The sequence below is a fragment of the Dipodomys merriami genome, unplaced genomic scaffold (genome assembly GCF_024711535.1).
Source record: "Dipodomys merriami isolate MVZ:Mamm:240054 unplaced genomic scaffold, mDipMer1.0.p SCAF_35, whole genome shotgun sequence".
NCBI classification, from domain to species: Eukaryota; Metazoa; Chordata; class Mammalia; order Rodentia; family Heteromyidae; genus Dipodomys; species Dipodomys merriami.
Window position 1 is genome coordinate 7,883,002 of NW_027205048.1, and position 12,431 is coordinate 7,895,432.

General features: G+C 42.5%; 1 long non-coding RNA gene across 1 annotated transcript; it reads left to right on the plus strand.

Moving 5' to 3' along the window:
* Positions 1-938: 938 nt before the first annotated feature.
* Positions 939-8,931, plus strand: LOC138803819 (uncharacterized). The gene is made up of 3 exons (XR_011365057.1): positions 939-1,002; positions 6,904-7,006; positions 8,837-8,931. It is a non-coding gene; the product is annotated as an uncharacterized lncRNA (long non-coding RNA).
* The last annotated feature ends 3,500 nt before the right edge of the window (positions 8,932-12,431 follow it).

The following is a 12,431-nucleotide window of genomic DNA, read 5'->3' on the forward strand; positions in this document are numbered from 1 at the left end:
CATGAGGGTAAAGTAGCTTCAGATCTTTTTTAAATGAATACATATTCAGGATTTTATTTAACTCATTAATTAGCAAAGGAACTAGAAAGAAGTTACAAGCTGTTCAGTTGTTGGTTGTTTTGAAGTGAAACTCACTGGACATGGAGTTCACCATTTGTGTGTGTGTGTGTGTGTGTGTGTGTGTGTGTGTGTGTGTGTGTATGTGTGTGTGTGTGGTGGGCATGCTAGTCCTGGGCCTTGAACTCAGGGCCTATGTTCTGTCTGAGTCTTTGCTTTTGTTTTAGGCTAGTGCTCTACCACTTGAGCTACAATTTTAACAGAAATAGCTTCATTTTCAGTAGTGGAAAACCTTAACAAGTTTTAATTTTATTAATCTTATGGCCATGTGCAAGATGTATAGATGAGGCTAGAGATAGGACCTGCAAGGCCAGCTGCCTGTCAGCTTTTGGGCCCTGGGTTTGAGGGCTGGAACTTGGTACCGGGCAGGGAGGTGGCAGAGAGCAGAGGCAGGGTGAAGGTGGGTGGCAGGAAAAGCCCAGCAGACCTGCGCAGCACAGAGGCCTGCGGGAGTCACAATCAAAGTCTGAAACGTGGCCAGGTGAGCTCCAGTCGCAAGTGAGTAAAGGATTGCTGCTCCGGGGATGGCTCCAAGGGAGCGTTGGCGGTGGGCAGGTGGGAAAGGAGCATGGGCGGGCCGATGCAGAGGGCAGAGGGCAGAGCATGGGCATCAAAGAGAGAGCAGACCGTGCGGACGAAAGGGCATACATGCTTTTAAACATGGCGCCAGGAGGAGGGCTGGTTTCATTGTCCAAACATCTACCCTGCTGTAGGGCAGGTTCGAGGGTATGGCAGTGATGATCAAAGCTCCAGCACCTCACAGACTCCTGTGCTTACAGCGGGGGTTTGAGGGTGGAGGAAAAGGAGGAGATAGAGATAGAGGGACAGGAAGGGCATCCCGACTAACAGTGCTACCAGCAAGTCAGTGAAGAGCAGAGGCACCAGGTAATGCATTGGCATTTGGCAAGAAGGCAGAAAGCGTCCCCCCCCCCGCCCCCACCCGAAGCTTGGAGAGGCAGCAATCTAGGGGAGCAAGAGAAATCACTTGCCCCGAGACTGATGGGGGGAGCCCTGCCGGGGGGGGGTCAGGAGGAGGGGGGCCAGCAGGCATCCTCACCTTCCCAGGAGAGAAGGGACCCCCTGGAGGAAGGCGAGACCCCAGCACAGTCCTCAGAGGAGGCTTGTGTTTGGTTAGCAGCGAGCTGGGAAAACATGGAGTATGAAAGGACGCCACCTTCTAGTGCTCAGGTGACCAAGGGGATTTTCATTGAACTTCTTTTCGTAATTAGAAAGTTAGGCATGCGTGCGGCAGAAGATCAGAGAACACGAAGTTACCTCTCTCATACTTTCCAAAGGTAACTGCTGATGCCAGGGCTTCCTCCGTCCGCCCAGAGCGACTCTGCCAGCGCCGCGCGCACGTCGGTGCGCACACGTGTGCGCCCCAGCCCTGCTCCCCCCTGTTCACATAATTGCCAGCACGCACTGCTCTGCCTTTGCTTGTTTTCATTTTACTCATGCGCTTTGGAGATCATTTCCCATTAGTAGACAACCACCTAATTATTTTTAATGGGCACAATTTTTAAACGTGCTGTACTTTTTGTAACAGCTTTAATTAACAGGCAGTTAAGGTGTTTCTTTTCCTTTTGTTTACACATGACACTGCAGAGCTTACATATACCGTTTTCATCCTAATTGTGGCTAAATAGATATAACCTAAACTGACCATGTTAGCCTCCTCTTTTCTTTCTTTCTTTCTTTTTTGGTGCTGGTCCTAGGGTTTGAACTCAGGGTCTAGGCACTGTCCCTGAACTCTTTGTTCAAGGTTAGCACTCTAACCCTTGCGCCATAGCTCCACTGCTGGCTTTCTGTGGTTAAGTAGATATAAAAGTCTCACGGACTTTTCTGCCAAAGCTAACTTTGAACCACAACCCTCAGACCTCAACTTCCTGAGGCATGAGCTACTGTGCCCGGCTATATTAGGCATTTTTAAGTGGCACTATATACATTCCCTTTGCTTTGCAAACCATGTAACTCCCATGACCAGAACTTTTGTAGAAAAATCCATTAAGCCAGTAACCCCCCACTCTCTTCTATCTCCCCAACACTTAGCAACCCCCATCCTACTTTGGGTCTATGAATTTAACTACCCTAGGTACCTTGTAAAGGGAAATATACACTATTTGTCTTGTGACTGGCATATTCACTCAGCACGATGTTCTCAGAGTTCTTCCCTGTTTGCTTGTGTCATAATCCTCTTCATTTTTTTAATTCAGAAAAAGTATTTCATTGTATTGTGTACCACGTTTTCTATAGGAATGGACAACTGAGTTGTTCCCAGCAGCTTTTGGCTATGGTGAATAAGGCTGGTGTGAACATGAGTGTACACATTTCTGTTTTCAGTTCTTTTTATGTTTACCCAAAAGTTAATTTGCTGGATCATATGGTTGATCTGGATTTAATTCTCTGTCCACTACTCTTCTGTTTTTTTCCATAGCAAGGTTATTGCTTTACATTCTTACCAACATTATATATGAGTTCTAAGTTTCTCCACCTGCTTTACCAACACATTATTTTCTGTTGTGTTGTTGTTGTTGTTTATAATAGCTATTGCCAACCTAATGAGAGTAAAGTGGTATCTAATTGTGGATTCAATTTACATTACCCTAGGGATTCATGATGCTGAGTTATCATTCTCTGAGCTTTTTTTTTTTTTTTTGGCCATCTGTATGTCTTCTTTGGACAGGTACTCAAAGATTGGTTCCTAAAATTCTATTATTTGTGTGCTAATACTTTACAAATATTTATAAGGGAAATTCTTGCCTATGTAGTTGCCAAGTTAAAAGCTGGAACTTTTGAATTTTTAATATGTATTGCCAAGTTGCCCTCTAAAGAGCTGATACAATTTATACATTCTCTAGAATTTTATATGAGCAGAAAGAAATATGTGGTATGTACTCTTGTGTGTCTTTTCTGCTGAGCCTAACTATTATGAGATTCCTCTACATTGTTTACTCCAACTATTTATTCCTTTTATTTTATTTATTTATTTTATTTTATACAGGTAATATTCCATTATCTAAATAGACCATCGTTTTGCACCAGGTCTCTGTATGCTTCTCGGGCTGACCTCACACTTATGGGCTCAGTGGATCCTCCTGTTTCGCTTTCCAAGTAAACTGGGATTTTCTGTACCTGTGGGTTTAGCCCAACATACTCAGTTCTGACATTTAATATTTTGGTCATAATAAAGAAAGTGAGCACAAACGTTTATTTATGGGATTTTCAAACTATTTTTATCAGCATTGATTAACAGTCCAGTGGAGTATTATTATAATTGTGTGGATAGATACAGTATCTATTGAATAAGTTTACTTCTTTTGTTATGCATTTTCCTTAAGTCTTACTCCCCCCTCCACTTTTTCCTAACAGTTTTTATGGGTCTTCATGTAAACACACAGTTCCATTTCTCTTGGACCAATATGTATGAAGAGAATGGCTAGGTCATCTGGTATCCTTATGTTTAAATTGTAAAGAAATTGCCAAATGGTTCTTCCAAAGTGATTGTACTTTTCCCCATGTTCCACTTGCTATGGTCAAGCTTTGTAATTTTAATCATTCCAGTTGGTGTATAATAAAATAACAGTTTGCCTTTACTTTGAATTTCCCTAATGACTAATGAGGTTGAACACCTTTTCATGAGCTTATTTGCCATCTTGGCATCTCCTCTGATGTAGAACCTTCTGTGTCTTCTTATTATTGAGATATAAGAATTCCTTATATGAGCAATATCTAAGTCCTTTTTAGACTACATACTTTGCCAATCTTTTCTTCTATGCTATAGTTTTCTTCTTTGTTGCTGTTTTGCTTTTCCTATTGTCTTGTTTGTTCATTTATCTGTCTTTGGGAGGGTCAGGTGGGAGTACAGATATCTTGGGAAAAAGGTGAGCAAATGCAGCCATGATACTTTCTAGACACTATATGGAAAATGAACTATATAACTTGTAGGTAAGTACAGGAGAAAAAAACTGGGTGACAGTATTCAAAAAGAAATGTACTCTTTATCTAAATTATGTAACTGCAACCCCATTACAATAACAACAAATGAATTTTTAAAAATACGATTAAATCCCAAAGTAGCTACAATATACCAAACCAACTGTAAACACCGTGATGATATACCAAATAAACATCTTAACTGCAATTTTACTACACTACACTGAAAAGAAGGAAATACCTGTAAAATCCATTGGCATTTAGAAAATTCTCCCATTCTTTCCGATTTCATCCTTTGCATTCAGGTTGACAACCCATTCTAAATGAAGCTGTGTATCTTGTGTGAGGAAAAAGCTGAAATCTTTTTACATCCACACGACAATCCAGTGACTCCAGCACCATTTGTTTAAAAGCTTATACTTTCTCCTTGAATTAGCTTGACACCCCTCTCAGAATGAAATAGACCAAAGACAGTATATTACTGGGCTCTAGCCTGAGATCAAAGGTCCTCTCCTCTTCCCTCCCTTCCTGCTTTCCTCTTCTGCCTCCCTCCTCCTGCCCTCCTTCTCATCTTTCTTCCTTTTTCTTTTAATCAGGCTCTTGAACTTGGGTTGTACATAGAATAGAGATCCGATGTGCTGGTACAATGCATAATTTTAGCTACTTTCAAATCAGAAGTAGGAGAATGATAGTTGAGGGGTTTAAGGGCAGTGAAGGCAAAGTTAAGCGAGAGACTCCATCTGAAAAAACAAACTTAAAAAAATATAAAGCGGAAAGACTGCCTCATGTGGTAAGAGCACCTGCCTAGCAAAGGCAAGGACCTGAGTTCAATTCCTAATACCTGAAAAATATATAAATAACGTGAGTATTTTTGTACATGCACGTTTTGGCAAAAAATATGTGTTCTTTATTTGTTTTAACTAGTGTTTCTTAAACCCTAAGGTGATCTGGAAAGTTGACTCTATAATTAAAAAGAAGCAAACAAGAAACAAAGTGGTTGATAGAGCTCTTCTAGGATCAGAAGGGTCCTGGCAAGCGTTCTTCCCTAGTTCTTTGCCAAACCTCGGTTGGAGAAGTAAACCCCAATGAAAACTTCAGCAAGTTTATCTCTGTAGTCACCAGGAGGTCGAGGGCAAGGATAAAAGCCACAAAGTCCTGTTTTGACAGCTCCTCCCACCACAGGCAGTGAAAACTTGAGACCTGCTTGTCAACGCTGATGCTGACCAGGGGTCTGACAGCCTCCAGGAGTTCTGATTCTTTGGTTTCATTTCCTCCTTGCCACCCTTGAAGTTCCTGGCTTCCTTAGACCTGGCTGTTACCATGATCCCTACCCACTGCCTCTCTGTCTGAGGTCACCAGAAGTTCAACTGAACTCGCCAGAAAATCACACATTTCTAAGTTTTAGAGTCCGCAGAAGAAATCCTCATTGGATTTCTTTACCTGGAACTTCTGACTCCATAGATCAGTGACAGAAATGCATACTTATATTCCAAGAGAAGAGGGAACAGAAGCTGTAAACTTATACACCATCAGTCAAGCCATCTTCCCTGGAGGGTATATGATGAATAAATTAGCCTTCTACAAATACATGTTGCAAGCATTCTCATACCATTCCGAGCCATTATGATACTTCATCAAAGCTAGTATGTAAATGGGACAATTGCATCAGAGAGAAAAGAATAAGAATTACTCACAGGGGTAAGTTCATACCTCTGATTCCCTTCCTCAATCCTTAGAGTTCACCTGCATCCTTGGTAAATACAGGAACAGCATTCTTAGCTAACTTCCCACTTTCCTGATCATGGGTTTCTGTTTTTGTTTTTTGAGGGGGGAGGGTCTGGGATACAATACATTGCAAATGATGTCTGATAGCTTCTGCTAGATAATGCTTTGGGTTATTTTTTTAAACAGAGCACTTAAGCTGATTAAGAGTCATATTTTGCCCATCTGTATTTCCAACATATTGCCAGAGGGTCTGGGCAATAGATATGTTTTTGAGCAAATAGAATGCTAAATCGAGGCAATGGGTCGTAAGTTTAAGGCAACGAGCTGTCTCTTCACCATCCAATAAAAAAGATCACTAGATTGAGAGAGAAATGGAATGGTAGAAGATAGAAAGTTTTAATAATGCAGTCAGCTGACAGATCAGAGGAATTTTCCTTCTCCTTGTGCACCTGCACAGATCCTATCGTCATCACAGCCCAGGAAGTATGCCCATGTCCATGCCAGACTACCCATGGCTCTGAGGCTCCATCACAGCAACCCCAGCCCCCATCTCCCAGAAATCTATCAACTTGTCTTTTCAGAGCGTGGGCTTGAGTCATTGCCTTGGGGAAGAAGGGGGAGATGCCCATTTATTGGCCTTTTATGTGCTAGCAAAGAAAAAAATAGGAGCTGTTTAATCTTTCCATTGTTCCTGGAGCCTTTCCTTTGGGCTGTGTGCTCTTTCTGGTGGAGAAGGCCTGAAACTGGCCCAGAACAGGGTCTGAGAAGTGCTCACACAGACTGGCGGCCTGTGAAGGAGTGTGTAAGTGACAAGAAAAGTATCCTACCTCAATTCCGGGTGATCTCGCACCGAAGCCTTGGGGATGGCAGGAATTGAGATGGACCTAGTTAACAGCATTGGGTAGAAGACATTCCTTAGGCAGGCATGGATCTGTCATCCCTTCATCCTTCAGTTGGGAATGTTGATATCGTTTGGATCTCAGGTTTGTTGCTTGGCTTGGTGCTATTAGAAGATGGTAGGAACCTTTCGGGGATGGGGCTTAATGAGAAGATTGAGGTCACTGGCACGGCCTGACTTTGAAGATGATTATGGGATTCCGATCTCTTCTTCCTCTCTTTCTTTTACAGCCCAGCCTTGAAGCAGACAGTTCACCTCAACATGCATCTGACTGTGATGTGCTACCATAGCCCAGGTCCCAAGCAACTGCCATGGACTGACTCTTCCAAAGCTGTGAGCCCAAATGAACCTTCCCCTTTATAAATTCAATGCTCCAGGTGTTTTTATTGCAGTAATGGAAAGCTGACTAGTTCAACTGCTATTAACACACACACACACACACACACACACACACACACACACACACACACACACACACACACACGCTTGAGATTCTGAACCCTGGTCTTTTCTCTAAGAAGTTGACAAAAGGACTAGATGACTTTTTAAACAAAATTTAATAAATTCAGTAACGGTGCCAAGTGATGCTGATTGTGAATTACCTCTTGCAGTGCAGATGCTGCTGTTAGAGAGTTGTGTTGATCAAATAAACAAATCACTTTTTCCTATAATAGTTCCTACCCCTATGGTGGCTTAATTTCACTTGTTTATGCCTTCGTTTTTAGAAGCGAGAGGCCATTATACAGTGTCTTGGGAAGTTAACTTCTGTTTTGGGTTTAACTGGCATCTGTGACTCTGCTAGATTTTCTCAGACTTCCCTCCACCTCCTCTACTCTACAGCTTCTAAGCTTTATGTGATGTTTTATTTAATATGACATGCAAGATATTGGTCTTCAGTCCAAATTGCAGTTTCACATCAAAACCAATTCTCCTGACAACTGGATGTGGATGTCCATTTCTCAAGTTTGCATGCTGCCTTGGTTCTTGAGGGGCTAATAGAAGCACTCACCTACCCTGAGACATTTTTCACAACAACATCAACAACAACAAAATTTCTCCTTTCAAGGAAAAGTCATTTACTAGCCTCCTTCAAGTGCCTTGGTACAACAGAATTGTGTTAAAATACTATCGATATTTCCCCAAACTACAGGTCTACAAGCACTTCAAATCGGTGCTGGCATGCATCTCTAACACTACCAAGAATATGGGGTTACTGAAGCAATTATCTATGAATTTTTGAGTTTCTCCTTTACAAGATCTGGGCCCTGCTTTGCCTAGCAATTCTTTGTAGAAAGTGCAATTTGATCACAAATTTTATACGCTGGTCTTATTAGGGATAGTTGGGCCAAAGCCAATGAGAGAAAAATTCAAACTCTTGTACTGGATATCTTTTTTTTAGATTTAGCAACCTATACAATCCATTGCCAAATGGTTAATTAATAAAAATAAGATGACAATTTACATAGAATATATTGCAGCATGAATATGAAATGCTCCTGAATCTCATGCGTTCAATGTTTGGTTCCAGCTAGTGGCACTCTTTTGCAAGGTTCTAGAAACTTTGGGAAGTAGGATTGGGCTGGGAGAAGCAGGTGACTGAGCTATCTTGTCCCTGTTCTTACTGCTCCTGACTCCCTATCAACCCTGAGGCAAACGTTCTCCCCCTGACAGGCTCCCACCATCATGACACTCCACCCAAAGCACACGGGACCAAGTGAGCCTGGCGTGGACCCTCAGAAATCATGAGCCCAGATAAATATTTACTTTTTTGGTCACAGCAATGAAAAGGTAACTGATACAGTATATTAATAATGTCTCTGAAGGCTACATGAACAAAACCGACACCATTCTCTACCGAATGCTATATGGTGGTATTCAATTTCTTTCAGACTTCAGTCAGCCTTTCAGTCTTACCTCCTCCTGTTTTCCTCTTCACTGATTAATTTATTGCCATACAACAAGTGTCCACAGAGTATCTTCCAAATGCCAGGCATGGGGACCTTCCCCTATTTTCTGTATTGATCTGAGTTCTTCTATCCTTAAAGGCTAAGGAGCATTGGTTCTTTTTAAACCATCTCAGATACTCTCGGACCAGGGGAAATCTTTCCTTACTCTTCTATCTTGCATTCCCAATCATTGGATACCTTTCTGTCTTGTCCTCAGGTAACTCGTCTGGGTTTTGCATCTGAGTCAATGGAAGCCCGGAACTCTGGGATTGCTTGCCTGTGTATTCTCCAGGCCCTGAAGCTCAGGGCAGCTGCCCAGTGTGTGTTCTGGTAAGTGGTTATTGGAATCCCACTGTCACCTCTCCTCCATCTCCAACCATCTTTCTCTGATCTTCTTCTAAGCCCTCTCCTGCTCAGAGGCTTCATACTAAAGATTCCCATTGTCTGGAGAACTCTGCTCTGGTTTTCTGCGTAAATCTCACCCTCGCCTCCTTTATTTCTCTAGTTAGTGCCCTGGTGAATAAGCTTTCCTGACCTCTTTGCATGGCAGAGCTGCTCCCCCAACTCCACTTCACTGTGCTGCAGGCCAGCAGATTCCAGAGTTCCTTCTGTCACTCCTGGCCAGGTGGATTCTGAGTGAAGTTGGCAACGAGTTTGACTGTGACAACTATCATTGTGCTGTGCCAGCCCTTCAGGAAGGACCTATAGCAAAGGCAAAGTGGTCTTGAGAAGCGTGCATTTTCATCCATTAAATCTGAAAATGTATGAACTCCCTGATAAGCATGATCTGGTTCTGAACATTCAACTCTACCGGGAACAACGGAAGTAAATTCTAAGCCAAACAGCTTATATTCTCATTAGGAGTGGCAAACAGAATAAAAGTAGATATTATGTTCAGTGGTTACTTTTTACAATAAGAACAAGAAAACAGAGTTGGGGCCTACCTGCATGTCTTCTGGCAATGTGATCTTTCTGTGACTCAGTTTCCTCACCTGTAAAATGGGATTCTTAGCTATGGAGATGAATGTTTTAAGTTGCCCCAGTCCTTGCTGACTAGTGCGTGAGAAGAGCTGAGTCAAGTTAGTGGTGATTAAAGTCCACAAGATGTTCCTAGAAAGTTCTCTTTATGTGTTGGGTACTAGAAAGACAATGAGATTGTACTAGCTTTTAAAATATTCTTTATTTGTGAATGAACTGGGCTAGTTAGCATGGCTCTGAAACACCAACCACAAGGGACAGGGATTTTAATGACAGTCTGCGGGGTGTCAGTCTGCTGGCTTAATAAGCAGCCTCAGCGTCATGAACTCATCTATATCCTTCTTTCCAGCCCATCCTTCTGTGACTCCCCCCACTCCTCAAATCCCAAGTTTCAGGGTGGGGGATGGTCAGGTTTGCATTGATTGGTGCTGTTCGGACCCAGAGATAATAGAAAGGGAGAAAATGGGGGAAATGCCAATGTCAAAAGATTAATTGGATTTTTAGCAGTTTGGTCTTAGAAAGTCTTTGCCGGAATGTTTTAACTACATGTCTGCTTTAAAAAAAAAAAAATTAAAAATAGGCCAGGCGCTGGTGGCTCACGCCTGTAATCCTAGCTACTCAGAAGGCTGAGATCTGAGGATTGCGGTTCAAAGCCAGCCCGGGCAGGAGAGACCGTGAGACTCCTATCTCCAATAAACCACCAGAAAACCACAAGTGGCGCTGTAGCTCAAGTGGTAGAGCGCTCGCCTTGAGCTGAAGAGCTGAGAGACAGCGCCCACGCCCAGAGTTCAAGCCTCATGACCAACCAAAAAAAAAAATTTAAAAATATATATATTCACTCAGACCCAGGGAAAAGAGATTTCACATCCAGTGTTTCCATGTGCAGGGTTTTTTTTGTCTGGTTCCTAACGTAAATACAAATATGTTCCCTGCAACCTAGCTTGATAGAGTTCACTGTAGCCTGGAAACACACCCATCACCTTTGGCCTAGAGCTTCCTGTGTGCCAGTCAGAATCTTGGCCTGAACTAGCGCAGCCTCAGAGCAGAATTAACATGAAGCCTGAAGGCGGCCCAGCCCACGGAATGTGTGCCTCTCTCTGCACACTGCATATTTTTCTCATCATCTGAGTTTAGTTTCATTACTTCTCATAACAGTTTTTAAAGGGGACAGGAGTTCTTTTACTCCTGCCTATCGTTAGGATGCTAAAAGTAATTTTCCTTTGGTGATTCCAAATATTCGTCAAAGACTAATTTGACCTTGAGAAGAAGAGTCATTCTCCTAGGTAATTTGACAGAAGATGTGAAAAATCACCTCTGTGCCTCCTAACAGGCACTCTCTTTGGGAAAAGCTGAGGAAAACTGAGAAATGATGTGTAGACTCTCTTCAATCATGTTTTTCTCCTAAGACACATCTGCTCTTGAAGTGACGGAGCCTGCTGGAGAAGATCAAACGAAAAAAGAAAAGGTTAAAAAGAGCTTTATTTCCCTGATCAAGTTAGGATGTAATAGTCAGATGTCTTGTTATCATGCTACTATCCGACATTAAATTTCTTCCTTACTGGAAATTTAAATAAAGAACGAACACAAGTGTCTATCTGTTCTTTTGATAGCCAGCCCTTTCACTCCCTGCTTGACCAAAGCTGATCTGTCAGGGTGACAATCTTGAGGAGCAGGGACGGCAAAATGGAGACAAAAGGTGATAGTATGTGTGGCCCTTTGTGGTCCTGGCTTGGCTGTCTGGACTTGTGCTTCATCATAAATTTCCATAGTTCAGGGAATTGAGCGCTGAGTGAGACCACCGTTCCGGATAGTACAACATTTGTAACCACGAAGGGCTTAGGAGTTCAAATCTAGGTTCTTTTTATGCCTGTCATTAGCTGCTTTCCATATTGGAGTTTCTTACTCTTTAAAATGGAATGAACTCTAGGAGTGCTGCAGGCTAAGAATGGGGTTTGAGCCTCTGCCTGTCAGGCATTGTTGCTGTGTAGTTCCTTCAGGTCTCTATAATTGCATAAGCAGGGCTTGGGAGATTTTTGTTGTTGTTGTTGGTCATGGGGCTTGGGCGCTGTCCCTCAGCTCTTCACCTCAGGCAAGTGCTCTACCACTTGAGCTAAAGTGCCACTTCTGGTTTTCTGGTGGTTTATTGGAGATAAGAGTTTCACAGACTTTCCTGCACGGGCTGGCTTTGAACCGTGATCCTCAGAGCTCAGCCTCCTGAGTAGCTAGGATTACAGGCATGAGCCACCGGCACCCAGCTTTGGCTTGGGAGACTTTTAAGGCCTACACATGAAAGACACACATATTGTTTAGCGATTGCCTTTTCCATTTCTTTGCCACAAGAAGTCTGGATTGTAATTTTGAGGCTGACATGTTAACAGCCCTGAGAATGTTAACTTGGGCTGTTTTTAAGCTCACTAGAGATCACGGATGTATTCAGTCTGAGTGTTAGACACATCACCTGAAGCCCCCATCTCTCCACTCCTGTGAAAGGAGCCAGACAAGGCTTTGTCTCTTCTTTCTGGGAAGTGAAGATTCGTGTCCTGGTCTCTACACCTCAAATCATCTCCACGTCTCCTGAGGTCTGAGAAGTCTCTCTGCTAATCTTTTCCTTACTGTGAGAATGTGAATTTACTTTAGTAGGCTGATTTTTGTTTCTTCATATTATTATAACTAATTCTACCTCTGAAATTACATGTGGATGTGCCAATTGTATTTTTAATAGTACACAAGAAAGTAACTAGACTGTGATTAAAATAAAATGCACATCTATCTCACCTAAAATGATCTTATCTGTCACCTTTGAGACCCAAAGCAGCCTTAATAGTCTGATGGGA